The following is a 27,763-nucleotide window of genomic DNA, read 5'->3' as shown; positions in this document are numbered from 1 at the left end:
AAATAGTTCTGTAGTTAGTGTTAGGTTTCCTTTGGTTTTGCATTTTTTGGACCTTTTGGACAATGGGCCACATTTTTGTATATATTTTTTTTTTTTTAGGTAGTGCTATTAGATAGGTTTCATTTCTTCAGTTGGGATCATGGACCCTGGATTGTTTATCTGTATATAGTTGTCTTTTGGATTTTCATTTTCTTTTATGATTTACCCATGGAGCAATGGTTTTCGATTTTAATTTTCCATTGGATTTACTTTTGTGGACTGTGACTTTGGACACCTTTCCTTTGGATTATGTTTTGTGGTTTTGCATTATTTCACGGACCTGCTGGTTTATTTTTTTTTAAATTTCCATTATTGTTTGTTTATTTTTGATTCAATTTATGTTTCTTCTAATACATATTTTTTCTTCAAACTTCAATGTGTAGTATCATCTCATTGGTTTCATGCATATCATGATATGGGTTTTGACATTCACTGACACCCATTGGGTGTATGTGAGGGACATGTGTTCTTTTCCAAACTTGCAATTGGGGTTCTATCATGTTTTTGCCATTTCTAAGTGGGTGGATGCAATACTCAGGTGGGTGTTTGGCATTTGGAGGCTGACCATAAGGGCCAGGGATCTAGATTGTGATGACATGTTGGCTGGGGGACATAAGTGGGGGCCTGGTGGAGGGTGCCCTGCACTGCTGGGGGGGGGGGAGTGCAGGGAGACATGAGTTGGACATGAGTGGGGGCCTGGTGGAGGGTGCCCCTGCACTGCTAGGGGGTGGGGGGGTGGGAGACATGAGTGGGTGCCTGATGGAAAGTGCCCCTGGATGCTGGGGGGTGGGGGTGGTGGGAGACATGAGTGGGGGCCTGGTGGAGGCTGCCCCTGGATGCTGGTGGGTGGGGGTGCTGGGGGACATGAGTGGGGGCCTGGTGGAGGGAGCCCCTGGATGCTGGGGGGTGGGGGTGCAGGGAGACATGAGTTGGACATGAGTGGGGGCCTGGTGGAGGGTGCCCTGCACTGCTGGGGGGTGGGGGTGATGGGAGACATGAGTGGGGGCCTGGTGGAGGCTGCCCTTGCACTGCTGGGGGGTGGGAGTGCAGGGAGACATGAGTTGGACATGAGTGGGGGCCTGGTGGAGGTTGCCCTGCACTGCTGGGGGGTGGGGGTGCAGGGAGACATGAGTGGGGGCCTGGTGGAGGCTGCCCCTGCACTGCTGGGGGGTGGGGGTGATGGGAGACATGAGTGGGGGCCTGGTGGAGGGTGCCCCTGGATGCTGGGGGGTGGGGGTGCAGGGAGACATGAGTTGGACATGAGTGGGGGCCTGGTGGAGGGTGCCCCTGGGGGCTGGGGGTGCAGGGGGACATGTTTTGGTGGGCAGTAGTGCAAGGTGACATGTGGTTTAGCTGGGGGGCATGGGCATGGTGGATGGGCTGCCTGCGGGACATGTGCAGGGTAGGCCCCTGTGGTGTGGGCCACCTGCAGCGGCCGTGGAGGGTGTAGAAGGAATGTTAGGTGGGAACCTGTGCAGTTCCCTCTGGGACCACTGCAAAAGGTTTAGGACTACAGGTGTTTGGCAGTAAACCCACTTGGTAGCAGTCTGTACCACACAGATTCACTTGGTAGCTGTGGCTGAGCAGTCAGACTTCCCTCAAGAAGAGTTAGGCAGTATGTGGAGTATACAACATAGGGCAATTCTACACAGTAAGACAAGCAAACACGCAACAAGGCTTCAGTGTAAAGATATAAAGGTATTTATTTATAACGACACATCTATAGAAAACACTCTGGCACTATTACGACAAACACTTCAATTACAATTACTCTACCAAGAAAAAGATCAGTCCCCCTAAGAATAGTTCGACAAGTCTAGGTTTACCAGCATCACTTATTTGCAGACAGAGGTGTATGCTTCAATCTAGATGGCACTCTAGTATTCGTTAGGACGGGAGAGAAAAATAAGCAGGTTACGAAATCAACACGGTTCCAATACTTCACGGACAAATGCAAGGCAAGAAGACAAGAACCGCGGTAGACCATAAAGTTCAGAGGCCAGGCCCACTCGGAGAGAGGCAAGGCGATATGTCTCAAAAAGTATCTTAGTGGAAATGCGTTCGAGTCTTTGCAGCAAATTGTTATTGGCAGATTGGACCAGTTCAGAACAACACGCTAGAGAAAGCTTGGAGGCGACCCTATGGAGAGGCGAGGATTAAGACACCTCACTCTATCCGGCAACAAGGGAAGCCAGGCGGACACAGTACCTTGATTGTGGAGCGACAGCTCCGGCGGGGGCAGTTGTTCCTGGTGGTGGATGCACATCCGGTCTTTACCAAGAGAAGAGATGATCTCGTCGTCGAAGGAAAGTTGAAGATCGTTCCACCACCAGGGAAGAGACCAGCCGCGGAGTACTCCATCACAAGGCACCACCTTTTGGTCGCGGTACAGGGGTAGTGGCTATCCGGTTGCCGAGGTGCTCTGCACGGGCAATTCGAGCATTGCGTCCTGAGGCGAAGAAAAAGCAAAAGGGGACTGGTTGTTCCCACCAGTCAGGGGAAGAGACTCTCCGGCAGGGAGATCTCCTCTGTCATCGGGAAGTGGTGAGTCGGTTCAGCAGGGCTCCACCGGAGGTGTCGTCATGCAGGTTGGCTCAGCTTTACCCTCGTCGGATTCTTAGGTCCTGTGGCGACTTCTGAAGATCCAGTCCCAAAAGCCCTGCTTTTATGCAGAAAACCCCCATTCATTCAGCCTAGCTGTCAATCAACACGCGCTAAGTGGTGAGCGGGGAGGCTCACCACTTGGGCCAATCACACCATAGTGCGACCGGAGTTGGCAAGGCAACTCGGTCCAGGGTGCCTAAACTCCCTCCCACACCCCTGTGGTAACCCAGACAGAATGGCACCACTTTGGAGGGTCTCTGTGCAGAAGCCCGCCAAAAGTGGAACAAAGGGCTCGACCTTTGGTTTAGGAGTCACAGAGACGAACACAGACGCCATTTTAAAAGGCCGAGTTCTGGCAGAAAATACCATCCGATAGACTTATTTAAGATAAGTAGACCGGTGGTATGTTAGAGACTAACGAGAAAAAGTATCAATCTCCAACAATGGGAAGAATCCCATGGGGTTATATTAGGGGTCGAACATAACAAGTAGTTTCCACTGCCACCAGCCAAAACTCGACGAGGGGGGACGGGACAGTGCCCCCTCAAATAACAGACCTAGGAGTAATTGAATTACCCCTACTAGTACGTCCACAAAAGGGTGGTTTGTACTAGTTCTGTTAGTAAATTTAGGTCTAGTAAAGCCAATGGTGACTTTACATGCCCGGGGAGACAGTAGTCAGTTCCCGGGTATGGAGTCTATGATGGAGGTCCGCTAGGACGCCCCAGAGTTATGGCACGGAGGGTGCGGTGTAACACACATAGCAAAACATATGAGACCCTATGGAGTAAAGGTCCCCATAGCCCATAGAACACATTGGCATTCAAAGGAATTACACACATTCATGTCCAAGAGTGGGAGAAAAAGAGTCTCACTCTTGGCAGGATGGAAAAAACAAACTCCAGAAATCCAGCAAAGCTGCTGGGGGACTCACTAGGTTAGGAAATTCAGCCTAAACAGAGAATTCTCCCTAACAGGGAACATCTGGGAGGACCCCCACGTGCAATTCACGTGTGATACTTCCCACGCACCCCTGGAATACACGTACCCTGCTGCCACGTACCCTGATGGAATCGCTTGTGATACTTCCCGCGCACCCCTGAAATGCACGTACCCTGCTGTTTTTGCGTGTGATACTTCCCGCGCACCCCTGGAATACACGTGCCCTGATGGAATCGCGTGTATTACTTCCCACGCACCCCTGATGTACACGTACCCAGGACAATCACGTGTGAAACTTCCCGCGAACCACTGAAATACACGTTCCCCGCTTGGCGTTTGCTGTTTGGCAGCCCTGTGAACTGGTCCAGGGTTAGCGCAGCCCTTTGCGATGATTTGTGAATTTTGAAGTCTTTTCCTTGCGCGAGGGTGTTCTTGGGGGCGTAACTGGCACTGCTGCAGGGTCGCTGCGCCACTCTGTGCCACGGCTGGTTTCAGAGGCTAAAATCCATGAAAACGCTGTGCGATGAAAAGTATTTTTTCGCACGCGGCTGGCGCAGTGTATCACACGGGGACGCTGTGCGCCAGCCGCGTGCGCCACTTTTGTGCGAATTTCTATGAATTACCCTCTTAGTGCGGCATATAACATGCATTGTGTCATACAAGATTAAGTGAATTAGGTATGTGACCATATTTGGTCATTGCTTGCGACTCTCTCAGAAGTGTGTGGGCCTGCAGAGCTGGGATCAGACCAGGCCACTTGCCTGAATGGTAACTGGATTCCTGGCCAGAATATACATGACTGTGAAAGCTCTGGAATATTAAGATCTGGTAACAACCAAGTTATCGGGGTGGCCTCCAATGGTTTGAATGGATGCAACCTTGTGATTGACAGCTGGGCCTGTGCTCAGCTTCCAGGAGTTTTACATATATATATATATATATATTCAGTGAAAAAACTTTGTTAAAGGGACGTTATGGTTCCAAGTAAAACCGAAAAACCCCCGGAATTCGCCAGTTATGGTAAGCTAAGCAACCATAACTCGCGCCACCACCGTGCACTGCTAAGACTAACACCCAGGACATCAAAGATGACAACACAAATGTCATTGATGACATCACTGATGACATCACATGTGTATGTACTTCTCATGAAATATGTGTAGAAGGGATTCTTATTATGTTGCGAAAAAAGTGTCAAGAATCATTGCAAGAAATATACCCTAATAAGTGCATTGAACGATGCATTGATATAAATAGCATCCTATTATGGGGTTCTATCTAGTATACTAAGATACTCATACAGAAACATAACATTGTGTGCAGCATACAAGATGAAGGTATGATATTTGTAATGTTAATATGTTGAATAATGAAATGATAATTGTTTTCTTAATAGATTTTTGTGTACTGTGAAATACGTAATAAGTAGCTAAAAATACCCATGTATTACATAATTGCATTACTATAGACAAAACACAAAGACACAAGAACACATACCAATATGGGTATATACAGGGAAAGTGAAGGTAGCAAAAAAGCACAAGTAGTAGCAGAAACAATTCATAATTTAACTGATTAGTTTCATGCAAATAAATGATTGCTCTGTTTCAAAACTGCTATTTACCCTATGTATATGTATCACTTGATGTGATTGGACCCTAAGGAAAGTAGTGTGAGTACAATGTATACAAATATGACCATATACAGGGAAAGTACAGCCATAAAAAAAACAACAGAACTATCAGAAAGTGCTCATAAGTCTATTGATTATGCACAAAAAGGATTGCTGTCTTTCAAGCTTGTGTCTTCCCGTATGTAGATGTTTCATATGATGTGACTGTACTCTAAGGGAATTACTGTAAGAACCTACTAGAAGGATATGTCTACAAATAAAATAAAATTCTTAGTTTCTGACTGTTACTGAAGAAAACCATGTGGCCTAGATATGTCAGCAAAAGAAAAAATAGTGAGCCAGACATGTGATGTCATCAGTGATGTCATCAATGACATTTGTGATGTCATCTTTGATGTTCTGGGTGTTAGTCTTAGCAGTGCACGGTGGTGGCACGAGTTATGGTTGCTTATCTTACCATAACTGGCGAATTTCAAGGGTTTTTCGGTTTTACTTGGAACCATAACGTCCCTTTAACAAAGTTTTTTCACTGAATTTCATAGGTTTTTAGTAGCGCAACTTAACCATAACGTCCCTTTAACAACGTTTTTTTCACTGAATTTCATAGGTTTTTAGTAGCGCAACTTAACCATAACGTCCCTTTAACAAAGTTTTTTCACTGAATTTCATAGTTATTTAGTAGCACAACTTAACAATAATGACTTTGACTTTATATACATGTCATATGGAACTGACTAGATCTCTTCTTATGAACTTGATGTCCGCAAACTTATTTAATGTTCGCGGACATGTTCGGAGAACAGTACCACTACCTAAAAACTGTGGGGCGGGGGGGTGGTGGGGTATGTTTGATTGTTATATCATAATATAGGAACATTTAACAAATTCAAAAAGCAGCACACAAACACATTATATACAGTAATACATAAGAAATGTAACCCATATATGTAACACACTAACCATTCATTTAAATACAATATGTTCTGAAATGGAATATACCACAAGAAGATAAATTGGCTTCCAACATAATTACCTCACAGACACAAGAGAACTGAGAACAAGACCAGACCCACTGAATTCATAGGACTTATCTTACCAGAAATAGTAAGTGTACTTCATTTTACTCATATATTTATAAACTTTCTGTATTAGATTAAAAAATATTATCTTTTTTTTTTCTCACAGAAATGTCTAGTACTCTGGAATGGCTAGAGGACAATTTCCCACATGAAGAAATGTCACAAGATAGTGAAACTAATGGTAAACACTTTATAATATAAACCATTTATTTATTATTTATTCATTTAACATGTATATTATTTTTTTGTACAGAGCATACCAAAATAGAAAAAACTTCAGAAAACCCTGTTATGGATAACAGTCTTCACAATATAGAAGAAAAAATGGATGTATTGTTGGCTAATTTTAATAATTTAAAAACTTTTGTAGAAAATCATTTCAAACCAAAAACCTCGTACCATTGCCCCACATGTACTTGTCCCTCCTCACCATATCCCAGTCAATTATCCCCAAACCCTCTCCATAATCCAAAACGTTTTGATGAGATTTCCATCCCTTCTTCACCTAATACCAATCATGTTGAAATCCCAAATTCTCCTGTTTTTTGTTTGTTTCTGCCTCACCTTCTCTGTCATAAATTATTAATATATGTTAAATAAAGTTAAATTTTTATATTGTATTGTGAATAGTTTCCGTTTTTTTAAAAAACAATAAAAGTGTCCGCGGACAGTGCGAGTGTTCTGAAATGTTCGTACATAAACGAAAATGGAGGTGTCCTGAAGAACACCACACCTGTTCGTACTGTTCGCTAGCAAGTTGAAACTGTTCTAAGAACACACGTGGTGTCCTAAAATGTTCGTAAAGAAACGAAAATGTGTCCTGAACAACAGTACAACTGTTCGTAGTGTTCGCTAGCAACATGAAACTGTACTAAGAACACACGAGGTGTCCTGAATTGTTCGTAAACAAACAAAAATTAAAGTGTCCTAAAGAACACTATACTTGTCCGGTACTGTTCGCTAGCATGTTCAAACCGTTCTAAGAACGCTATTGGTGTCCTGAAATGTTCGTATGTAAACGAAAATGGAGGTGTCCTGAAGAACACTATCCCCGTTCGTAGTGTTCGCTACCCAATTGAAACTGTTCTAAGAACACAATTGGTGTCCTGAAATGTTCGTACATAAACTAAATTACACGTGTCCTGAAGAACACTATATCTGTCCTTACTGTTCGCTACCAAGTTTAAACTGTTCTAAGAACACACGCGATGTCCTGTAATGTTCGTTTCACGTGTGACGCACTTTTAATTCAGAACCCGAACAGTGTCCGTAGGACATCAATGCGCATGCGCTAACCAATCTCCGTGCACTTGGTGTCCTGCGGACAGGCGCTTCCTTCGCGGACTAGTTCGCGAATGGATCATATGACCGCGCCCACGCTCATCGTCTGTCCTAAATTGCGGACAGTGTTCATGTCCCCGAACAATTTAAAAGTACATTTTCAGTTAATCCATAATATTTTTCAATAAAATCTCACCATGGCACAAGTCCCACATAGCAATCTTGAGTTTCTATATACCTTTTGAAACTTTCGATCCTTTTTTTGTGTTCGATCTGTCCGCGGACAGTGCGCATGTCCGCGAACCGCACACAAGCACCCCTATAAAAGACCACGCCCAAGAGCTTATTCCCATTGTGTTTCTGGCTATTCTTCAGAACGCAGTGATTTTTGCTGCCACCTGCAGACTACACCATCGAGATGGCATCCTTGGCTGCTGAACTGCCACTTGGTGCTGCACCTGCTTCAGCACCACCCCCACCCCCACCCCCTCCACCACCACCACCACCTCTCCAAGGGCCTGAAGAGGGGAACAGGAGTGAGGATGCAGAGGAGGAAGAAGAGGATGATGAGAATGAGGTAGAGGAAAACCCTACTACCCGCACTAGGCGTGAGTCGTCGGTGTGGCGGTTATTTACCATTCATGGTAATGTTCCTAAGGCTCGTGCGAACCGTGTTACCTGCAATGAGTGCAAAATGATACTCAGTCGCGGGAAGCATGGTAAGTACAGCTTTGGGACCACTACTATGAAGCGACACCTGAGGTCATTTCACTCTGGGGCTATTTGCAGGGTTGTACCTTGCGAAGAACGTAGCAGGTTGATTTCCTCTACTTCATCCTCTGTTTCTGATCCTGTCACCACAAGGACCACCTCTGTGGGACAGCGTCTTCCTCAAGCTGCCTCACAGGCCATACAGAATGCTGATGACCCTTACCTTTCGAGGGTCACAGTTGTATGTATGTACTGTGACACAGTACTCTGCAGGGGGGAGCGACTTCAGAGTGCTTTTGAGACTATCGTCTCAGAGCACGAGAAGACCTGCTCACTACCCAAATAAAACCCACTCTACATCTTCCTCTCTCAGCTCACCCTTTCTTATCCCTGTGGTTGGTGTCCCCCCTTTGCCCTCCTTTACCCTCCTCTCCTAGTGTGTCGTGTCTGAAAACCCCAAAAAAATACAAAATTACAAAAATCAAAAAAAAATAAGCTCTTTTCAGAGCCGCCTTTCCCAGTTAAAAAATAGAAGTGAAAATAAATGAAGCAGGGCTCTTTGTATTTTTTTAGAAGTCCGCGGACAGTTCGCGAACATTAGAAAAATTGGGTTCCTACTCCATCACAATCATTGTAATTTTCTCTGGAAAGAAGTGGTGGCTCTGAAAAGAGCCTTTGGGTGGTGTTTGTAAGTCAAAAATTGTAAATGCTTAACATCTACTTCAAAATCGTTGTTGTAATTCCAAAAAAAGGTCGCAATGCATTTTGTACATTTCTCAGAAAAATCTGATTGCCAGCATAAGTAAGATGGACTCCATCTCTGCGAAAAATGTATGTACTACAAAACATAATATTTTCATTGTGAAAAGAAGACATGCCAAAATCTCTTAGAAAGGCACAAACAGTCTTATTAACACTGCGCCTTGCTTTTTCAATTTGTGGATCAAATGAAGAAGAACGAAGCCACATTTGTCTCTGCGCAATCCGTGAAAATATCACTTGAGAATTAGGAAACATGTCGATAACCTTCCTAAGTCCTTCTTTCATAGCAAATTGCAAAACAATTCCAGTCACATGTCCTAAACTGTTCCCTCCACAATGAATTACAATTATGTCTGGATGCTGCTCTGTCTCCAAAGTAGCACAGAGAGGTAGCAAGTCCAACCACTTCATTCCACGTACTCCATGCCAGTGTACTTCCACATGTGGGAATCCAAGATCTACAGCTACTCCACAGCTTTCTGCATGCACCTTCAACCAATGTATCCACGAATCTCCTAAAATCCAAACAATCTGTTTTTTGAAACACACAGCCATAGCTATCTTTTGTTCTCTCAGCAAAAAGAGTATCTAAGAAAATATCTCCTGGCACAACACACCCACCAAACTTTCCTGACCAATCCCTTTCAGTGCTTATTCTCATTTGCATGACTTCTGAACCCAAAAATCCCCGGATGTAACTCCCGATGTCCGCGAACTTCCGCCATGTCCGCGGACATATCGTAACATGAACAGCCCTTCTACCATTTCCACTACACTCTCTCTGCCATTCCCTCATTGGATGTACCTCAAAAATCACATGACCATGCACCAATCACATTTAAGACCTCTACATCTAACTGCATCATCATAGATCAGCACTGCAAATGTACTCTGAATCTCTGAGTACAAGTGTCATATCATTGGCAAGCACCATCTACCAGAAATACTGTACAAGTCTTCAAGATTTCTACTTGCAGCTCCATGCATATCCATATGCATGAACACAAACTTCAGGTATGCATATTTCCTGTATAGTAGATGTACACATTTTCGAACAGACTTTTACCTTGTAAAATCTGTAAAATGAATTTATTGTATTTTTTTTAATTTCCTAAAATCAACTATCACTTATAAACCTTTATACTATTTACTTTCTTTATACACAAACACACACAAATCATGTTAAATAAACATTTTTTAAATGAAATATATAGACAACATATATTCAAACAAAATTGCATGCAAACACAATCTATGTTTAAACCTTTATAAAAATACTTATACAATTTCATATTTTTTGTTTTTATTTATTTATTTACTTAATTACTTTAAATTAGACATGACATTGAGGCGCTATTACCTAGAACAGTTTACTTACAGAAATAGTGGTATTCACTAATATATTATACATTTCACAAGACATAGTAAAGATATTTTGTTTTTGCTACAGTTAGTCATTCAATACAATTTGTTCATTAAGAACATATCATATGTACTCAACTGATGCAATGTATCTTATGTAAATAAATTAGTTTAATGGTTTTACAGAAGGCACTGAGGATTTCTATTAAAAAAATCAACATCTAAATTAAAAACAGTGCTATATACAAACAAAGTTACTAATTTGAAGCTTTTACAATTGCAGTGAAGACCAGTTTCCTGAAAAGAAGCAGCCGAATTTGAAGAAGAAAGAAAAACTAAGCAGTTACCTGTTAATTTTAAAAAAAAGTAAGTAAAATATAACCATAATATTTGTATTATTAATCAAATATACTATAACATTAATACTAGCTATTTTGGTTTCTAAAAATAGAGATTTTGTACCATTTTGTCCAAAAATGTCCATGTCTTAGACAGCGATTTACAGCCAGAATGGCCCAGAAATTTCTTCTATTTTTGGACACACAAATTACCCAACTGAACCACTACAAATTTCATATTATAGAACAAACAACTGTTTTAATTGTATACATTAGATTTACTATTTGTACTTTTCCACACCACTAGCTTACTTTTTTTTGTCATCTGAACCCCAGTTTAGTAACACATAAATTCAAGAATACCTATCCCTACTAGTTTTAGTTCCCAATGCACAATCACACACCATTACATACATCTTTATCATCTTACTCAAACACTCATGCACACAGCACACATACATTCCAGAACACCCCAACCCATATCTTCTTTATTTTTTTCAACAGACCCTAAAGAATGCCTACCAAAAGTCAAGTCCGTAGAAAGCAACGCAAAAGTAGAGCAAATGAAAATAAAGGTGTCCAACATAAGCATCCATCTCTAGCAGAACTTGTAAAAAAAGTTGAAACAAAACAGCTAATACAATCATTTAGTGAAACACCAGAAGTTTCAAGTATAACAACTTCGCTTCCTCTATCAAAATGTAAAACAAACCAAAAAAACAATTAACAGAAAATCAGCTATCAGTACAGATAAAACTACTTCTTCAAATTTTAATATAGTGCAAAGTAAGCATACCAAGAAAAGTATTTTAGCCAAAATATACCGTCACAAAGTCCTTCAAAATCTTATAAAAACAGGAGAGAAATCAGGTCAAAGCTTAAAACCTTTCGTAGGAAATTAATCTTAGAAGCATTGATGGACAGTGCAATTCTTCTCAAAAGAAATGTATTTATTTTACTGTTAAACAAAATGAAACCACTAACAAAACTAATAACTAAATTACAAAAAAGACTTCTCAATAAGCGAAATGTCAACAGAAAGAACTTCTTAAGTATCTGCGGAGGTGAATGGAATCACACTACGAGCACAGAACCATATTTTAATGAAGAAGCATACAAACAAAAGCAAACACATACAATTGCCATAAATAGCAGTGGTCGAGGTTATGAAAAAGTGAATAATACCATAATGGAACAAAAAGTACTCCTTACAAAAATATGCCCTGAAAACTTAGAATTACCCCTCCATTCAACTGAATCAGAACGTCTAGTGTACAAATTGCCATGCACGTCAATGTGTAACATTCCCAAACAATGTTTCAAATCTTTACGCCAATTCCTCAATAAATATGTAAAAAGCAAAGACAAAATCAAAATTAAATTACTGCAAAATATAGATACCTGTCCAGTGCGCAAGTACACAGGACTACAAGGACATTCATTGGCCTGCATTACAGGACCTACTTGTAAAACCACTTTCCATGATATCAAAAGGATATCAACACATCATTCAACTATAAGAAATCTAGTCTGTAAACTGTACTATGCTAAAAATGCTGCTTTAGCACTAGCAAAGTTAAATAACATCATTCTACATGGTACAGCAAAAGACCTACTTGAAGAAATTCACTATATCCAGAAAAAATATTTTGGAAGTGAAAGCCATTTACAGAATGAAATAGCTTTAAACCAATTAAGCAACAATTCTACACATGGCAACCTTTTGCTAAACACATACAAAAAAGAAATACTAAAATTTAAAAGTACATCAGCTGAAGTACCAAACCATGTATGTGTATGTTGCCGTAGAATTTTTTATAAAAGTAACACAAAAACTGTGGACCTATCATACAAAATAGAAGACAATGAAGATTCTAAATGGTTTGAATTAGCTCTCTACCTTGTAGCAGAAAACAAATATGAAATAACTGAGCCCTTAATACTTTGCAGTTATTGCACTACAAAACTTGACAACAACCAAACTCCTTCACGTTCTATCACAAATAATTTGGAATTATACCCAGTACCAAAACCTCTACAACAACTTTATTTATATGAGAGCATCATAATTCAAACAGTACACCCATTTCAAGCAATAATACGCCTTCAACCAAAAACAGCAAAATTACCTCCCTCTGAATTGGTAAAAGGCATTTGTGGAAAAGTAGTTTATTTACCATTAAATCTAAAAGAAAATGTGCATACTCTAGGAGTGCAACGTCCAATGCAGCAATCTTTAATTATATTAGTAAATGGAGTACCTACAAAAGACAAAAAAATATGGCAACAGCTGGTAGATTTATATAAAGTTAGACAAGCCTTCCAATATCTTAAAGAGAATAATGAATATTACAAAGAAATTAAAATTGAAGAAAACTTGAAAGATACAACTGAAATAATTCAAGAAACACAAGAAGCTGGTCCATTTGAGCTACTAGATCCTGCTACAATATCAAATACTTTAGACCATTATACAATTCATCCTTTGCACTGTAATGACACCATACAAGATGTACTGGAAACTTACCAAATGCGTCAAACAAAAGGATCGCCAGTCAGTATATGGGAAAAAAGTATAGAAGCACGTGATTTTCCTCCACTCTTTCCTACTGGCAAAAGAGGAAGGTATGATAGACCTATTCAAATATCAGCTTCAGAATACCGCTCATTACGGATGTATTCTGAAGATCCCAGATTTAGACAAAATGTGTAATACATATTCCACCTACTCTTTGAAAGTGAACCAGCAACTTTATGTTACGGGGTTGCACACATATTAAAATCAGGATCACACTTTCAAAATATGACAGCTACACAATTATTAGAGAAAGTGCAACAAAAGGATGAGGTTTTACAATTAAATATTACAAATCTATTAGCAAATATGCATGGTACTAAAGAGTACTGGTTTCGACGTCATGGAGATGTACGTTGTATGATCAGAAACCTTGGCCTACCCACTTGGTTTGTTACATTAAGTTGTGCAGAATAGGCATGGGAAGATTTACATGATTTCCTACGCATATCAAATAAAAACAAAACAAACATAGATATTCTAACACCTGGAGAACTTTGTTCTTTGGATCCTGTTAATGTTTCAAGATATTTTCACCATTGCTATGCTACATTTTATTTGTAATACAACTGTTCCTCCCCTTGGAGAAGTGCAACACTTCTTTTGGAGAAAAGAATACCAAGCCAGAGGAGCACCACATATCCACATGCTTTTATGGATTAAAGATGCTCCTAAATTTGGTCAAGACAGTGATGCCACTGTTTTACAGTTTATTGAAAAATGTCACTTGTGAAATTCCATCAGAAGCCACAAATAGTGATCTTCATGCACAAATTTTACAATTTCAAAGACACAAATGTGGAAAATATTGTCGTCGCAAATACAAAAACAAAGGCAAATACTACACCAAATGCCGATTTGGTTTCCCTAGACCAGTTACAAATACAGGTCAAGTAAACAACCTCATGTCTTCAGTTAGACATAGTGTTAAAGGTAAGTCACCTACAAATACATATTACATAAAAAGATAAGAAGAAGAAAAATATATTAATGATTATAATGCAATCATTGCCCACTTATGGAATGCAAACATAGATGTGCAGTACATTGCAGACAATTCTACTGCAGTTGCACGATATGTCACAGCATACTTAACTAAAGCAGAAAAGACAGAGCTCCAAGACCTCTGGTATGACCTGTCATCAGATAAAACAGTATCTCAGAAATTATACAGCTTGGGCATAAAAATGCTCACCCATAGAGAATGTGGATCTTATGAAGCAGCTGATCGTTTAACTGGTACTTCATTGTATGGTAAATCTGAAAATATAGTATGGCTAAGTCTTGGTCCAGCTAAATCTAGAAAAAGAGTTCTAAAATCATATGAAGATATAGAAACAATAGCCAAACATGATCCCAACAGCCAAGACATTTTAAAAAACAATTTATTGGACACATACTACCCAAACAGAAGTAATACTTTGGAAAACATGTGTCTATACCAAATAGCCCAAAACTACACATACAAAAATAATATGAAACCTGATGGAAAAAAATGTAAATATAGAGTGACAGACTGTGAAGGCAGCTCAGTTAAACTCACTTAACCAAATTTAATTAATCATATCAAATTGTCATTGAAGACTCCTCAACATAAAGAAGTATATTACATGTCCCTGCTACAACTCTTCAAACCATGGAGAAAAGAAGAACAATTACTAGATAACTATGACTCATATGAGGATGCTTTCAAAGCAAATGAAAGCACTATAACTGATGTAAACATTAGACAGTTCAAAACAATGTTGTACAATGAACAGCAACATGAAGAAGAACTCCAAGCCCAACTAGATAAGGATACTCCTGACAGTAGTCAACCTTCTGTAACAGGAAGCCAAGAACCACTGGGAGAACCACTAATAACAAATGAGGCAGAATTAGCTATGATAGAAGTAGGAAACACCATATGTCAGTATGAAGGTAAGGAAGACTTAACTATACTACAATCAAAACTAAACAATGAGCAAAGTAGCATTTTTCAAGAAGTAACAAAACAAATTGCACCTGGTGTAAAACATGAAAATAAAGAATGTTCCTGCCATAATTATAAACCTATACTACTGTATGTCAGTGGTGAAGCTGGTTCTGGCAAAACATTCCTAATCAAAATCATTAGTAAGTTCCTTCAACAATTGACAAACAACAAACTGCCAGCTGTTGTCACTGCCCCCACAGGTTTAGCTGCCTACAACATAGGTGGTGTTACATTACACCGATTACTACTATTACCAGTAGAACACCAGAACAAATTAGACTATTACAAACTTTCTGCAGAAGCTGCAATGGAATTAAGCAGAGTATTGAAACAAATGAAAATGCTACTAATAGATGAAGTGAGCATGGTCCCCAACCTGATGTTAGCTTTGATTCACCTCAGATTATAAGAAGTACTCAAAACAGACTATGAAGAGCTCTTTGCAGGAAAACACATTATTGTTTTTGGAGATCTGCTTCAATTAACACCAGTAAAAGGTGAACCTATTTTAAAAACATTAGGGCACAAACTCTGCCGTAAAACTGTTGGCAGCATTGGAAATGTCAACCTTTGGCAACATTTCCAATACAGAGAATTAACAGAAAACATGCGCCAATCTGCAGATCTAATTTATGCCAACATTTTAAAGAGTTTGAGAGTTGGTATATTTTCTAAAGAAGCAGAAGCAACATTGAAAACCCGGCACATTAATGCACTTTATGGCGATAATGCATGTGCTTCAGAATGGAACAATTAGCCCACAAAAATGTCAATTGTATGGCCTTAATGCCAACTCTTGCAAGCTGTCTCAAATTCAATGAAATAATGTTAAGTAAAGAAATGCAACCAATAATGGAAATTAGTGCCACAGACAAACTAGATGTACATGGTATGACACTACCAATGTGTGACCAAGCCACAACAAGACTAAATAATTTAGAAAAATCAATCTCAAACACAGCAGGCTTAGAAAAGATGTTAAAACTATCCTTAAATTGCAGAGTAATGCTTAAACGTAACCTTGACGTGGACCAAGGACTAGTTAATGGAGCACTGGGTACATTTGTTGGCTTTCAAACATACCCACGTGACAACAAAATTCAGTTTGTCAATATATACTCTTTGACAAACTTTCAGAAGTAAAACGGATAGGACGCTCAACCGCTAGATTCCTTCTCTTCAAAGATATGTATGTACGCAGAGAACAATGTTCGCTAACTCTTGCATACGCAGTCACGATTCACAAATCACAAGGTCTTACCCTAGACAAAGCAATGATAGATATTGGTAACACAGTCTTTAAAGAAGGCATGAGCTACGTAGCACTATCATGCTTACGTACACTTGACGGCCTATTTCTAATCAACTTTGATGCAAGTAAAGTAAACGCTGATATTCCTTGCATTTTAGAATTTAATAGACTTCGCTCACTATACACTCCCCATTTAAACACATATTCTGCTCCACAAAAACTAAAATGTTGTAAAAGAAAACTAAATCAAACAGAAATGCAACAGGACGTCACTGCAAATCCAAAGAGAGTAAAAGAAACTAATACTTCATCAAGTACCACAAACAAAAAAGAATCAATTAGAGAAAGTAAACCAGGTACTTCTTTAAAGAAGGAAGACAAACTCCAAAAAAAGCAGTTAGATACAGAACTACCTGGACCATTTAAATTCTCAAATATAGTTGGTGTAAGTTGCTATGCAAATGTAGCAATGAATATTCTATTTCAATTACCACCAATTGTTGACAACATTTACTTACACAGTACAGACCCATTGTGTTTGCAAATGTTAGTACTTCACAGAAATGCAGCAAACAATCCTGACAACACATATAGTGTTTTTGGAATAAGACGACAATTGGACTACTGTGCTGGAATGGTGAAATTCACTATAAACTCACAGGAAGATCCACAAGAATTTCTAATGTACTTACTACAAGTACTGGAAAACAAAAACATACCTATAAATGAAATCTTTCAGATTTCATACATGTGGAAACATACATGCACTCTCTGCAACAATGTGACACAAGAAGAAATCCCCAATGAACGCTTCATATATATATCAATACCAAATTGTGAATCCATTCCATTTCAGCAACTTGTACAAAATGCAAACCATGGTAGATTATGCTCTACCTGCAATTCAGATAATCGCTCCACGTTAGTAATACAAACACATAGTAAATACGTAATACTAATCCTTCTACGTTACAATGCAGATGGTACCAAAAACAACTGCAAGCTGACTGGATTCACACATGGTCAAATATCACTTGGTAAGAAAACCTTCACAACAATAGGTATAATCTAAGACGCAGGAGCCACAACCAATTCAGGGCACTACACTGCATATATAAAAAAGTAATGTGGATGGTTTGAATGTAATGATAGTAGTAACATTACTCTAAAGCAGAGATTACCAGCAAATCTTACAAACGCTTATTTGATGTTCTTAAAAACAAAATTTGATAAATAAACTGTATTTAAACCTTTAAGTAAATTTGTGTTAAAAACATATAAACTGTTAGAATACTCCAAAAGCTATCTAACAGCTCAAAGATTCCACAACAACTAATCAGATAAATGAATACCACTAAATTAGGCCAAAAAATAGACAGTTAGAATACGCCAATTGGTATCTAACTGCTCCAAAATTTTATAATATCAAAACAAATGAAGAATCTGTTACTGCTCCAAAAAAAATACAACAAAGCAAAGTATAAAGCATTAGCCAGAAACAAAAAGTGAACATTGAAAACAAACAAATAAACTGTAGCATAACAGAAAAAGGGTTTTTTTTTATCCAAATGGCCATGCACCCAAGACTCTGTGCCCTGGCAACAACCACCGCAGCATATCACATCCAGAGTCAAACATTTCAACTATGATCTATGGGAAACTTTCAATGTCCGCGAACAATGTGAGTGTTCTTAGAACACTTTGAACTTGCCAGCGAACAATACGGACACCGTTTTCAGGACACCCCCTACGAACATTTCAGAACAACGCGATAGTTCTTAGAACACTTTCAACTTAACAACGAACAAGACGGACAGCGTCCTAAGGACACCCCCTACGAACATTCCAGGACACCGGGAGTGTTCTCAAAAACGTCTTCAGAACACCCCCATTTTGTTTATTTGCGAACATTTCAGGACACCACGGGTGTTCTTAGAACACATTCAACTTGACAGAGAACGATACGGACAGCGTCCTCAGGACACCCCCTACGAACACTCCCCGGACACCGCGAGTGTTCTTAGAAGCGTCTTCAGAACACCACCATTTTGTTTATTTGCGAACATTTCAGGACACCGCGGGTGTTCTTAGAACACATTCAACTTGACAGAGAACAATATGGACAGTGTCCTCAGGACACCCCCTACGAACATTTCAGGACAACGGGAGTGTTCTCAAAAACGTCTTCAGAACACCCCCATTTTGTTTATTTGCGAACATTTCAGGACACCGCGGGTGTTCTAAGAACACATTCAACTTGACAGAGAACAATACGGACAGCGTCCTCAGGACACCCCCTACGAACACTCCCCGGACACCGTGAGTGTTCTTAGAACAGTTTCACTTTGCTTGCGAACAAAACGGACACATATTGAGTCCTTAGAACACCCCCCAGTCAGTTTATTTAGAACATTACAGAACACCCGTGATGTCCGCAAACAAATCGAACACAAAAAGAACGTCTAACACATAAAAAACACAACTTTCATCCTATCTCACACACTCCCACCCTCCCCAAACACTCCTACACACCAACACACTCTACAAAATATACATTTTGAACAAAGTTTCACCGCGCTGTCCGCGAATCCAAGATGGCGGGCGCTACCGAGAAATCTGACGCGCTTCACGCTGTCCAATCAGCGAACACGTTGCATGTCCGCAAACATCACGCAAGACGATTGGCCAATCAGGACACTGTCCGCGGAGCGAACAGGGAAGTGTGTCCGTGAACCGAACACAGATATCACTAATTTTTTTTGACCTACTTTTTGGTCATTTTAAAAAAAAATACTGGACGGATTTTCACCAAATATGCAAAAGCACGCTTTCGGGACCAAGCCGCTGCTCCTGGTCCAAATTTGGTGGAAATCCGTCCAGCGGTTTGGGCTGTAGGCGCGAGCAACATTTTTTTCCCATTGACTCTATGGGAAAAAAAAAACATTTTGGACCCCCCCTATAACTTTTCCCCCCCTGCACGAATCCTCACCAAACTTTGCAAAAAAATTCAGAGTGACCCAAATACTTTTTTTTGCAAAGTTTGGTGAGGATCCGTCCAGGGAGAGTGAAGTTATAAGCCACCCAAAAAGTGCTCTTCCTATGGAAACAGCAATTTAACCATAACTACATGGCCACTACCATTGCCATGTAATATATATATATATATATATATATATATATATATACAGTAAAAAAACTTTGTTAAATAAAGGGACGTTATGGTTAAGTTGCGCTACTAAAAACCTATGAAATTCAGTGAAAAAACTTTGTTAAAGGGACGTTATGGTTCCAAGTAAAACCAAAAAAAACCTTGAAATTCGCCAGTTATGGTCAGCTAAGCAACCATAACTCGCGCCACCACCGTGCACTGCTAAGCCTAACACCCAGGACATCAAAGATGACATCACAAATGGGAATGTATGTTTGATTGTTATATCATAACATAGGAACATTTAACAAATTCAAAAAGCAGCACACATACACATTATATGTAGTAATACATACGAAATGTAACCCATATATGTAACACACTAAGCTTTCATTTAAATACAATGGTCCTCATTACACGGATGGCGGAGAACCATGGCGCAATTAGCGACATGGTTCATGCCAGTGAAATACCGGCACCGCCATGGCGGAAAGGGGAATTACCGCCCCATTCCAAGGTTGGCGGGGCGGTAATTCCCCCTTCCACCATTGCCCTTCCCCATTCCCATTTTTGGCCCATAGGACTCAATGGGAATGGAGAAGGCGATAATTACGGTACCGCAAATTGCGGTACCATAATTAGCTCCTTGGGTCCCTTTGCGGGTTGGTTTTTAACGCCTGCAAAAAGCAGGCGTTAAATCCCCCAACCCCCAAAGGGACCTCGTAGTAAGGCGGCAAGGATTTACCGGTAAATTCTTACCGCCATCCGTGTAATGGGGCCCAATATGTGCTAAAATGGAATATACCAAAAGAAGATAAATTGGCTTCCAACATAATTACCTCACAGACACTACAGAACTAAGAGCAAGACCATACCTACAGAGTACTTAGAAGATATCTTACCTGAAATAGTAAGTGTACTTCATTTTACTCATATATTTATAAACTTTCTGTATTAGATAAAAAAAATATATATTATCTTTTTTTTTTCTCACAGAAATGTCTAGTACTCTGGAATGGCTATAGGAGCATTTCCCACCCGAGGAAATGTCAGAAGATAGTGAAACTAATGGTAAACACTTTACAATATAAACCATTTAATTATTATTATTTTATATACATTTAACATATATATATTTTTTTGTACAGAGCATACCAAATAGAAAATACCTCTGAAGAAACTGTTATGGATAACACCCTTGACAGCATAAAAGAAAAAATGGATTAATTGTTGACCAATTTTAATAATTTGAAAACTTTTGTTGAAGATCATTTTAAAACAAAAACCCACATGTACTTGTCCCCCCTCACCATATGCCAGTCAATTATCCCCAAACCCTCTCCATAACCCAAAACGTTTTGATGAGACTTCCTTCCCTTCTTCACCTGATACCAATCATGTTGAAACCCCTAATTCTCCTGTTTTTGTTTCCATTTCTGCCTCACCTTCTCTATCAAATATTATTAATATATGTTAAATAAAGTTACATTTTTATACTGTGTTGTAATTAGTTTCCGTTTAAAAACAATAATAAAATGTAGGTGTCCGTGGACAGAGTGGGTGTTCTGAAATGTTCATAAATAAACGAAAATGGAGGTGTCCTGAAGAACACTATACCTGTCCGTACTGTTCGCTAGCAAGTTGAAACTGTTCTAAGAACACAATTGGTGTCCTGAAATGTTCGTAAATAAATGAAAATGGAGGTGTCCTGAAGAACACTATACCTGCCCATAATGTTCGCTAGCAAGTTGAAACTGTTGTAAGAACACATGCAGTGTCCAGAAATGTTCGTTTGACGTGTGACACACTTTTAATTACTTCAGGACCCAAACAGTGTCCGTAGAACATCAACGCGCATGCGCAAACCAATGTCCGTGCATTTGGTGTCCTGCGGACAGCCGCTTCCTTCGCAAACATGTTCACAAAGCGATCATGTGACCGTGCCCATGCTGATCGCGTGTTCTGAATGCGGTCACTGTTTGTGTCCCCGAACAATTTAAAAGTACATTTTCAAGTAATCCACAATAATTCTCAATAAAAACTCACCATAGCACAAGTCCCACATACTAATCCTAAATTTCTACATACTTTTTGAAAGTTTTTGAACCTTTTTTTGTGTTCGATCTGTCCGTGGACAGCGCGCATATCTGTGAACCGCGTACAAGCACCCCTATAAAAGACCACACCCTAGAGCTTATTCTCATTGTGTTTCTGGCTATTCTTCAGAGCACAGCTATTTTTCCTGCAACTTGCAGATTACACCATCATCGAGATGGCATCCATGGCTGCACTACTGCCACCTGGTGGTGCACCTGCTTCAGCACCACCCACACCACCACCTTCCCAAAGGCCTGAAGAGGGGAACAGGAGTGAGGATGCAGAGGAGGAAGAAGAGGATGATGAGAATGAGGTAGAGGAAATCCCTACTACCCGCACTAGGCGTGAGTCTTGGGTGTGGCGGTTGTTTGTCATTCATGGGAATGGTCCTAAGGCTCGTGCGAACCGTGTCACCTGCAATGAGTGAAAAATGGTACTCAGTCATGGGAGGCATGGTTCGTACAGCTTTGGGACCACTACCATGAAGCGACACCTAAGGTAATTTCACTCTGGGGCCATTCGCAATGTTGTACCTTGCGAGGAGCCTAGTAGGTTGATTTCCTCTACTTCATCCTCCGTTTCTGATCCTGTCACCACAAGGACCACCTCTGTGGGACAGCGTCTTCCTCAAGCTGCCTCACAGGCCATACAGAATTCTGATGACCCTTACCTTTGGAGGGTCACAGTTGTATGTATGTACTGCGACACAGTACTCTGCAGGGGGGAGCGACTTTGCAGTGCTTTTGAGACTATCCTCTCAGAGCATGAGAAGACCTGCTCACTACCCAAATAAAACCGACTCTAAATCTTCCTCTCTCAGCTCGCCCTTTCTTATCCCTGTGGTTGGTATCCCCCCCTTTACCCTCCTTTCCCCTCCTCTCCTAGTGTGTCGTGTATAAACCCCCCCAAAAAATACAAAATAAAAAAAAATTAAAAAAAATAAGGCTCTTTTCAGAGCCGCCTTTCACAATTAAAAAACTGTCCAGACAGTCCGCGGACATCTAAAAATTTGGGGTGCTACCCTATCATTACCATTGCAATTTTCTCTGGGAGGAAGTGGTGGCTCTGAAAAGAGTCTTTGGGAGGTGTTTGCATGTCAAAAATTATAAATACTCAACACCTACTTCAAAATGGATGCAGTAATTCTAAAAAAGGTCGCAATGCGTTTTGTACATTTCTCAGAAAAATCTGATTGCCAGCATAAGTAAGATGGACTCCATCTCTGCGAAAAAAGTATGTACTACGAAACATTTTCGTTGTGAAAAGGGACATGGCAAAATCTCTTAGAAAGGCACAAACAGCCTTATTAACATTGTGCCTTGTTTTTTCCATTTGTGGACCAAATGAAGAAGAACAAAGCCACATTTGTCTCTGCGCAATACGTGAAAATATTACTTGAGAATTAGGAAACATGTCCATGACCTTCCCAAGTCCTTCTTTCATAGCAAATTGCAAAGAAATTCCAGACACATGTCCTAAACTGTTCCCTCCACAATGAATTACAATTATGTCTGGATGTTGCTCTGTCTTCAAAGTAGCACAGAGAGGTTGCAAGTCCAACCACTTCATTCCACGTACTCCAGGCCAGTGTACTTCCACATGTGGAAATCCAAGATCTACAGCTACTCCACAGCTTTCTGCATGCACCTTCAACCAATGCATCCACGAATCTCCCAAAATCCAAACAATCTGTTTTCTGAAACACACAGCCATAGCTATCTGTTGTTCTCTCAGCAAAAACAGTATCTGAAAAACTCTCTCCTGGCACAACACACCCACTAAACTTTCCTGACCAATCCCGTTCAGTGCTCATTCGCATGACTTCTGAACCCAAAAATCCCTGGATGTAACACCCGATGTCCGTGAACTACCGCCATGTCCGTGGACATATCGTAACATGAACAGCCCGTCTACCATTTCCACTTCACTCTCTGTACCATTCCCTCATTGGATGCAGCTAAGAAGTCACATGACTATACACAAATCACATTCAAGACCTCTAGATCTAACTGCATCATCATAGATCAGCACTGCAAATGTACTGTGAATCTCTCTGAGTACAAGTATCATATCATTGGCAAACACCATCTACAAGAAATACTGTATAAGTCTCCAAGATTTCTACTTGCAGCTCCATGCATATCCATATGCATGAACACAAACTACAGGTATGCATATTTTCTGTACAGTACATGAACACATTTTTAAACTGACTTTTAGCTTGTGTAATCTGTAAAATGAATCTACTGTGTTTTTTTCAATCTCCTAAAATCAACTGTCACTTATAAACCTTTATACTATTTACTTTCTTTATACACACACACTCAAATCATGTTAAATTAACATTTTTGAAATGAAATATATAGACTACATATATTAAAATAAAATTGCATGCATGCACTATGTTCAAATCTAAAAAAAAATACTTATACAATTACATAATTATTTGTATTTTTTAATTTAATTACTTTAATTTAAGCATGACATTGAGGCCCTATTACCTGGAAGAGCTTAGTTACAGAAATAGTGGTATTCAGTGGTACATTATGAATTTCCCAAGACATAGTAAAGATATTTTGTTTGCTACAGTTAGTCATTGCAATACAATTTGTTCATTAAGAAAATATCATATGTATTGAACTGGTGCAATGTATCTTATGTAAATAAGATTGTTTTAATGGTTTTGAGGAAGGCGCTGAGGATTTCAATTAAAAAATCAATGTCTAAATTAAAAACAGTGCTATATACAAACAAAATTACTAATTTTATTTGTTTCTTTTACAATTGCAGTGAAGACCATTCTCCTGAAAAGAAGCAGCCGAATTTGAAGAACAAAGAACTAAGAAGTAACCTGTTCATTTTAGAAACAAAGTAAGTAGAATATCACCATAATATTTGTATTATTACTCAAACACACTAAAGTTAATTCATGCTATTTCTGTGCACCATTCTGTCCAAAAATCCCCCCATGTCTTAAACAGCGATTTAGAGCCAGAATAGCCCACAAATTCCTATTTTTGGACACACAAATTACACAACTCAACCGCTAGAATTTTGATATTATAGAAAGAAACAACTGTTTTAATTGTGTACATTAGATTTACTATTTGTACTTCTCCACACCACTAACTTACTTTTTTTCTGTCATCTGAACCCCAGTTTAGTAGCACATTAATTCAAGAATACCCATCCCTAATAGTTGCAGTTCCCAATGCACAATAACACACCATTACATACATCTTTATCATCTTACTCAAACACTCATGCACACAGCACACATACATTGCAGAACACCCCAACCCATACCTTCTTTATTTTTTTCAACAGACCCTAAAGAATGCCTACCAAAAGTCAAATCCGTAGAAAGCAACGCAGAAGTAGAGCAAATGAAAATAAGTGTCCGACATAAGCATCCATCTCTAGCAGAATTTGTAAAAAAGTTGAAACAAAACAGCTAATAGTCATTTAGTGAAACACAAGAAGTTTCAAGTACAAACACTTTGACTCCTCTATCAAAATGTAAAACAAACCAAAAAACAATGAACAGAAAATCAGCTATCACTACCGATAAAACAGCTTCTTTAAATTTTGATATAGTGCAAAGTAAGCATACCAAGAAAAGTATTTTAGCCAAAATGTACCATCACAAAGTCCTTCAAAATCTTATAAAAACAGGAGAGAAATCAGGTTCAATGCTTAAAACCTATCGTAGGAAATTAATCTTAGAAGCGTTGATAGACAGTGCAATTCTTCTCAAAAGAAAGTTATTTATTTTAGTGTTAAACAAAATGAAACCACTAACAAAACTAATAACTAAATTACAAAAAAGACTTCTCAATAAACGAAATGTCAACAGAAAGAACCTCTTAAGTATCTGCAGAGTTGAATGGAATCGCACTACGAGCACAGAACCATACTTTAATGAAGAAGCGTACAAACAAAAGCAAACAAATACAATTGCCATACATAGCAGTGGTCGAGGTTATGAAAAAGTGAATAATACCATAATGGAACAAGAAGTACTCCTTACCAAAATATGCCCTGAAAACTTAGAATTACCCCTCCTTTCAACTGAATCAGAACATCTAGTGTACAAATGGCCATGCACGTCAATGTGTAACATTCCCAAACAATTTTTCAAGTCTTTACGTCAATTCCTCAATCAATATGTAAAAAGCAAAGACAAAATCAAAATTAAACTGCTGCAAAATATAGATACCTGTCCAGTGCGCAAGTACACAGGACTACAAGGACATTCATTGGCCTGCATTACAGGACCTACTTGTAAAACCACCTTCCATTATATCAACACATCATTCAACTATAAGAAATATACAGGGTAATTCATAGAAATGTGCACAAAAGTGGCGCACGCGACTGGCGCACAGCGTGCCCGTGCGAATGTCTGCGCCAGCCGCGTGCGCTAAAATCGATTTCCGCGCACAACGTATTCATGGATTTTTGCATCCAAACCAGCCGTCTCGCAGTGTGGCACAGCGACCCTGCAGCAGCGCAAGTTACGCCCCCAAGAACGCCCTTGCGCAAGGAAAAGCCTTCAAAATCCCCAAATAATTGCAAAGGGCTGCGCTAACCATGGACCAGTTCACAGGGCTGGCAAACAGCAAACGCCAAGCGGGGAACGTGTATTTCAGTGGTTCGCGGGAAGTTCTACACGCGATTGTCGTGTGTACGTGTGCATCAGGGGTGCACGGGAAGTATCACACGCAAAATCATCAGGGTACATGTATTTCAGGGGTGCCCGGGAAGTTCCACACGCAATTTCAGCAGGGTACGTGTATTTCAGGGGTGCGCGGGAAGTTCCACACGCGATTGGCCCCGTGCGAGCATGGTACGTGTATTTCAGGGTTGCACGGGAAGTTCCACACACGATTGGCCCCGTGCGAGCAGGGTACGTGTATTCCAGGGGTGCGCGGGAAGTTCCACACGCGATCTCAGCAGGGTACGTGTATTTCAGGGGTGCGCGGGAAATTCCACACGCGATTGGCCCCGTGCGAGCAGGGTACGTGTATTTCAGGGGTGCACGGGAAGTTCCACACGCGATTTCAGCAGGGTACGTGTATTTCAGGGGTGCGCGGGAATTTCCACATGCGATTTCAGCAGGGTATGTGTATTCCAGGGGTGTGCGGGAAGTTCCACACGCGATTCCATCAGGGTACGTGTATTTCAGGCGTGCGCGGGAAGTTCCACACGCGATTGGCCCTGTGCGAGCAGGGTATGTGTATTTCAGGGGTGCGCGGGAAGTTCCACAAGCGATTGGCCCCGTGCGAGCAGGGTACGTGTATTCCAGGGGTGCGCGTGAAGTTCCACATGCAATTTCAGCAGGGTACGTGTATTTCAGGGGTGCGCGGGAAGTTCCACACGCGATTTCAGCAGGGTACGTGTATTTCAGGGGTGCGCGGGAAGTTCCACACGCAATTGGCCCAGTGCGAGCATGGTACGTGTATTTCAGGGTTGCGCGGGAAGTTCCACACGCGATTGGCCCCGTGCGAGCAGGGTACGTGTATTTCAGGGGTGCGTGGGAAGTTCCACACGCGATTTCAGCAGGGTATGTGTATTCCAGGGGTGTGCGGGAAGTTCCACACGCAATTCCATCAGGGTACGTGTATTTCAGAGGTGCGCGGGAAGTTCCACACGTGATTGGCCCCGTGCGAGCAGGGTGCGTGTATTCCAGGGGTGCGCGTGAAGTTCCACACGCGATTTCAGCAGGGTACGTGTATTTCAGGGGTGCGCGGGAAGTTCCACACGCGATTGGCCCCGTGTGAGCAGGGGACGTGTATTTCAGGGGTGCGCGGGAAGTTCCACACGCGATTTCAGCACGGTATGTGTATTTCAGGGGTGCGCGGGAAGTTCCACACGCGATTTCAGCAGGGTACGTGTATTTCAGGGGTACGCGGGAAGTTCCACACGCGATTCCATCAGGGTACATGTCTTTCAGGGGTGCGCG

The sequence above is a fragment of the Ambystoma mexicanum genome, chromosome 6q, assembly GCF_040938575.1.
Source record: "Ambystoma mexicanum isolate Mex_15411 chromosome 6q, UKY_AmexF1_1, whole genome shotgun sequence".
NCBI lineage: Eukaryota > Metazoa > Chordata > Amphibia > Caudata > Ambystomatidae > Ambystoma > Ambystoma mexicanum.
This window is presented reverse-complemented; position numbering follows the sequence as displayed.